The sequence below is a fragment of the Quercus suber genome, unplaced genomic scaffold, assembly GCF_002906115.3.
Source record: "Quercus suber isolate HL8 unplaced genomic scaffold, Cork oak 2.0 scaffold_572, whole genome shotgun sequence".
Classification (NCBI taxonomy): domain Eukaryota; kingdom Viridiplantae; phylum Streptophyta; class Magnoliopsida; order Fagales; family Fagaceae; genus Quercus; species Quercus suber.
The window spans coordinates 207,933-214,098 of record NW_027070017.1 but is presented as its reverse complement, the minus strand read 5'-3'; positions in this window follow the sequence as shown (position 1 = coordinate 214,098).

Below are 6,166 nucleotides of genomic sequence, written 5' to 3'. Positions count from 1 at the left end.
AAGCATTACAACATGTCCATGCATCAATACTTCCCTTTTTTGTGAATATGCTTGGTTGTGTGCTTCTTGCTAGTATTTAGGTTGTTATTTTGTGTGTGTGTGTTTGTCTTTGGTTCAAATGTTTTTACATTTTGTTGTTATGTTTTTTTATCAATCTTTTAATGCTTTTGGGTCAAAAGTCCAAAAACACATAAAGAGTAGAAAATCCTAAAAGTTTGATCGACTTTGTTGAGTTTTGTCTCAAAGCATGTTTTGCCTTGTACCTTTATACTGATGGCTTTGTGCATTTAACGAGCTTAGTTTGTCTCTCATGCACTCATATCAGTGTAGAAGAAATTTTGAAATCTATGTGACTGTTGTAAATAGATTTTCAACCTTGTCATGAATAATTAGTGAATGGTTCTGTTGATCTTGAGACATGCATAGACTCATGCCTATATATCTTTCCACTTTTTATTTTTATGCTTAAAAGAGCTCTCTAAATGTAAATCTCTAAATGAAAAGAGATATACAGCTGCAAAAGCCAATCGCACATACTAGTATTCAACTAAGAAAAAGGGAAAGTGACCAAAATAAAATGTATGATGCCCAAAAAGCCAAAGGCTAACTCATCAATTGAAATATCAAAAATTTCAGGCATCTATCTCAAAATGAGATTTTCTTTCCTCAAAAAGTGCAAATGATATGTTGAATATGGAGCCAAATGAAAAGCTTCAAAAAATTGCTATCAAGTGCTTATGGGAGGTCATATATGCATGTTTCTATAATTGAGATAAGTCACATTATCTAGTGTTAGTTGTGTATGCCTTGATTGAATTGATCATTGAAGCTTCACATTGCACTAAGGACTATCTCATTTTTGATATCCATACACAACACACAAGTCTATATTCAATGATTGTCATATTTATTTATGTGATTGTACTTGATTAAATGTGTTTTCACATACTCAATCTTTGTTGATCAAATACAAAAATATTTTTGAGTGTTTTATTTTGTTTTTGGAAAGTATTTTGTTTTACAAAGATGTCAAAATTTTCAAAAACAATGTTGCCCTGTTTTGGCGACTCAGTCACGGGTAGGTCCAGTTGCATGCTCCAGTCGCGAAGCTCATTCCGAGAGTTTTCGCGGGTCACTGGCGAGTCAAGGCTACAGTCGCGAAAAAGACTTAGAAATTTTTCAAAAAATTTGAGTTTTTGTGGTTTTCGCGGCTTAATGTGGCGACTTGTTCGCGGGTGGAAAGTCCAGTCGCGAGAAGTACACAGAGATTTTCGCGGCTCAACTCGCGACTCCCTCGCAGGTAGATCTTCCAGTCGCAAAAAACACTTAGAAGATTTTTCAAGAATCTTGATTTCACAGTGTTTCGCGGCTTACCCTGGCGTCTTACTAGCGACTTGATCCAGTCGCGAAAAACGTGTGTTTTGCGTTTTAAAGACAGTTTTAAAATTGTTTTTCAGTTTTTCTCTCGAACTTTAGTGATTGTTCATTGACTTCCCCAAATCACTATTTCAAACACTCCATGTTCACTCTTGTGATACCTCCATTTTTGTATTTTTTTTCTTCTCAAATCTTCAAGAAAAAGGTATGGGTTGTCTATCCTTTACTTCAGATTTCCTGTTCTAAGTGTTTTTTTCTTGAATCTGTGTGTTTTGAAAATGGATTGTGTTTGGGTGTTTAGTTTTAGGTTGTTCATTATAGTGAATGTCATCTGATTGACTGTTATTGTTGTTGTGAATTTTTTGGTCTTTTAGTTGGGTTTGTTTTATGGGTTTTTGTTGCCAATGACTTGTTCAGTGTGGCTTCACATGATGTTTTGACTTTCGGAGTGCATATCACTTTTATGATATTGTGTTGAAATGCTTGTTGTCTGTGACACTTTGCTACTCACGTTTGACAGAGTGTGCTGTAATGCCTATTACTCTCTGTGTGTTTGGCAATGCTTATTCTATCACTTTATTGACTTAGTTCTCGTTCTGTGATTCTATGTCTTCTAAATCTATTTGGTCATTGTACTCTCATCTCTTGACTAGATCTAACAAAATTAGTGTGCTGTGAATTTGGTACTTTGCTGTGTGTTTGCTCTTTTACAGATGTCTCGATGATCCTCCAAAGGAAAAGAGGTTATAATAGAAGAGGAGACATTACTTGTTGCAAAATGAACATGTTCTTCATCACAGCCATCTACTGAACTCAATAGTGAGTTATTCAGAACTCCTCAGCACCTACAGGCTTACTCAAGCATTTTTTACCGGACAACTCCTATAGTGGAACAGGAGGTCAGATTTGACACTTTGGAAACCACTTTGTCCCTCGGATCTTCAAGGCAAAAGATTGGACAGAATTATTTGGAAATTTTATTGATCCAATGATGGAACTAGTGAAGGAGTTTTTCGCCAACACAGTTGATCTTGAAACTGAACTACACTATATGGTAAGAGGAACGAAGTTCATCATTGTCTAGACACCATAGCTAAACTTCTTAAAATCACGAGACCTGAGAATGCCAACCTAACTCCTTATGATGATCGCACTCCAGTAATTCAATTGATTCTCCAAGTTCTTGGTCCTGACCATGATATCTCCAATGTCGGCACATCCATAAGTACTACCAAGTTTTCACCTGAGTTGACGACATTGAAGCTGATCATGTTTACCAACCTCTATCTGTTGACCAACACGGTGTATATCAACCTTGGAAGGGCTCAATTTCTATGTGATCTCATCACAGGCACCACCATTGACATCTGTGCCCACATTTTTTATATCATAAGAAAGACAGCGACTCGAACAGTAGCACGAAGGTGCCTTCCATTTTGCAGTCTCATTATGAAATTCATTCTAAGTAAAGGTGTTACTCCTCCCTCAGTTAGGAAAATAATTGCTCGTCCTCGACCAATATCCCAGTACTCTCTCCAAGCAAGCAAGAGTCACTCCTCCAAGAAACCTAAGAGTGAGTCATCCACACATGCATCTCCAACTGCTCATACTACAGCTACTCCTGTTCAATCAACTGGGACTCCGTCTATTCCTCCTAGATTTCAAATGCCGAAGCAAAGTTACTTCATCAAGAATGTGTTTCATCAGATTTCTGATCTAGAACAGCTTCTCAACTCCTTTCACAATCAAACTCAGATGCGACTCACAATTATCGAGACTCAGCTAGATGCTATACAACAAAAGCTTGAAGATAGCCTTTAGCTATTCCTGACAAAAAGGGGGAGATGCACATAGAAAGGGGGAGATAGACAGGGAGATAGAAAGCATAGTGAAAGGGGGAGATTTCTTTATCACTTGATGTTTTGTGCATTGCTTTGATATATATATATATATATATATATATTTTGGCTTTCTGCTGTTTTTACTAATTTAAAACTTTGTGATGTTAGTTGTTTATTTGGATTAAACTCATATCTTTTGAATGTTTTTAACACTTCGATTTATTTATATATTGTTGATGTTATTCAGTTAATTTAGCATATGTTCTGTTTTTTTCTAATTTGTACCCATATTGCTTTTGTAAGCTTCTAGGGTTTGGTTTTATGCACTTGTAGGCCTTTGTGGTTTCAAACACACACCACTATATATAGACCCTTATACCCACTAAATTAAGAGAGCTTTTAGAGAGAATTTTGTGAGAGAAACCCTAGGGAAAAACAAGATTGCCTCATTCCCAATCTTTACCTTAGAGACTCTACAAATTCCTCTTCTCTCTTCCTCTCCATTGTTACATTCTTGAGAGGCCTTTAGCCAAATCCTTATCTCACCACACCCACGTCTGTGAGAAGGTTCATTTGGTGCTAAGGAAAGCAGTTTGGAAGGAACCAATATACATTGGTTGATGCTATGGTATAGTAGCGGAATCTGGGAAGCTAAAGAAGAAATAGATTCGGCGTAACCTCGTTGGAGCAAGAAGCTTGGAGGGCTTCCCTACTTGGGTAGATTAGGCCTGGAGGGTCTTCTGCTATTCATGTATCCCAACCACACTCTTTAGTGGATTATTTACCGCTTAGAAGGTGGCAGAGAGGTTTTACGCTGAGGACTTCGATTTTCTCTTCGATAACACATCGTGTGTTTTCTGTGTGTTTGCATCTTCCTTCTCTTTATCTTTGTCTTATATTTAATGCTGTGGATGTGTTTATATTTGGCTTAGATTGTTTATCAATTCTGTTATAAGCTTGTTATCATGTTTACCCTTTGTTGTTCATAGGAGGAGTTGTCTCTATTTTCTATAGAGTTGAATTGTTTTGTGTTCCCTTGATTGTCTATTTTCTCTTGACCTTTGTTACTCTTTATTTGAGTTATCTTTGTCAATACATGACAAAAAGGAGGAGAAATAGATGAAATGTGGGAATCCTGTTTGTTTTGTTTAGGGGGAGTTGAATTTGTTTTTGAAAAGGGGAGAATATAAAAACTTTTTGATGTATCTAACTTAGGGGGAGAGTTAGTTTACTTTTGTTTTTATATTTGTGTTTCATATTATTGTTTATATGTCTTTCTTTCCACACATGCGTTGATGTGTTCTTTTAAATGTTTTGAGGAAAGATAGGTACATTTTGATCAAGACCTCCTACCTCTTCTTGCAACTTCTAGGTTAGGAGTCTTAGGTTGAGATTTGTGATGTATTTGGGCATTTAATTGTATATGAGCATTATGTTGTATGTGTGTTCTGTCACGGATTGCCAAAGAGGGAGATTGTTAGGTTTTGAGTTTATAATGTTGGTAAACCATGACAAAACATGACAAAAACTAACTCTCATTAGTTTAGAATGGTCTACATTGAAGCTCAAGACAAAAAACTCATGTTCGGGTTGAAAAAAAATGAGTTACAATCTGGTCCATTCGAATGATACTCGATTGATACTTGATCGATCGAAAGTTGTGTATCAGAAAAATAAGCAATCGTAAAAAGGTCATAACTTATCTGTTTAAAGCCCAAATCGCGAGCCGTTTTTTCTAGTATTTAAAGGACATTATAAGCTAACCCTAGGTAGGGTTTTCAGAGTGTTTTAGAGAGATTAGAGTGCATCTTATGCCTCTTTTGTAGATCTAGAGTTTGGTACCCAAAAGCTCTCTCATGTCTTCTACCAATGTTATTCCTTGAAGAATCTCAAGATTCGGTATTGTGAAGTTGCTGCATACAAGATCAACATTTAAGGAGATCCAAAACCTTTGAGTGGAGTCTCAAAGTCACAAGCTGGTGAGCTTGTGTTGTTGGAGAATCCAAGAAAGAAGGAGTTCGTGGTCTCAGATCTTGCACGTGGTTGTGTCAGTAAGTTCTACTGGTGGGAAGCAATAAGAAGTCGAGCGTGGGGGCTTGTAAGTCTTATTGTATGAACTTATATTCTTTCAAGATAGTGGATTCAAGTTTACCTTGAAGATAGTTAGGTTAAATTCTCCCTTGGTTTTTTACCGGTTTGGTTTTCCTGAGTCATCATATCTTTGTGTTATTTATATTTCCGCTACTATATACATGATATTATTGTTTGATTGTGATAACCTAGATTTGCATAATTTGACCAAGTTAATCACTTGGCTAATTAACTAGGTTAATCTGGTTGGGTTAAGAGGTCTAAAAACCGTTCATTATTGATACCACAAGGGTAACATTAAGGCTCTAATGTATTTTTAGGACAAAATAGTAATTTAAAAGTGGGGTGCAAAAAAGGTAAAGGTAAAATAGTGATTTAATTAACTAACCTAGGTTAATGTAGGTACATCAATACTTAGCCAATAAAACACAACTTTTACCACAACTTGCCAACATGGTAAGTTATGTGAGAGACCGCACCCCTGGCCTAACCTGAATATGCTTTGGCATAACCAACACGAATGGGTGGAGTTATGTTTATGGCCTCTTAAGAGAGGGTGGAGGTTCTACTATTGTTATCTACCCCTCCTAGATCAAGGGTTTCATAATAGATTTGCCACTTATTTTAATAAAGTAAATAAAAAACTAAAATAATTGAAAAAGATACATCACTATTATTGATGAATTGAAAAAAAAAATTTGAATTTTCATCCCTTTGATAATAACTGAAAACTACATTGCTTTGATCTTAGATACAATTTAAAACAAAAGTACAAATATTTAATTCCTAGTTACAATCTAAAAAGATAAGATTACAAGGATAAGTCTAACCTACCAACCCTTTCGGAGGCTAGGTTA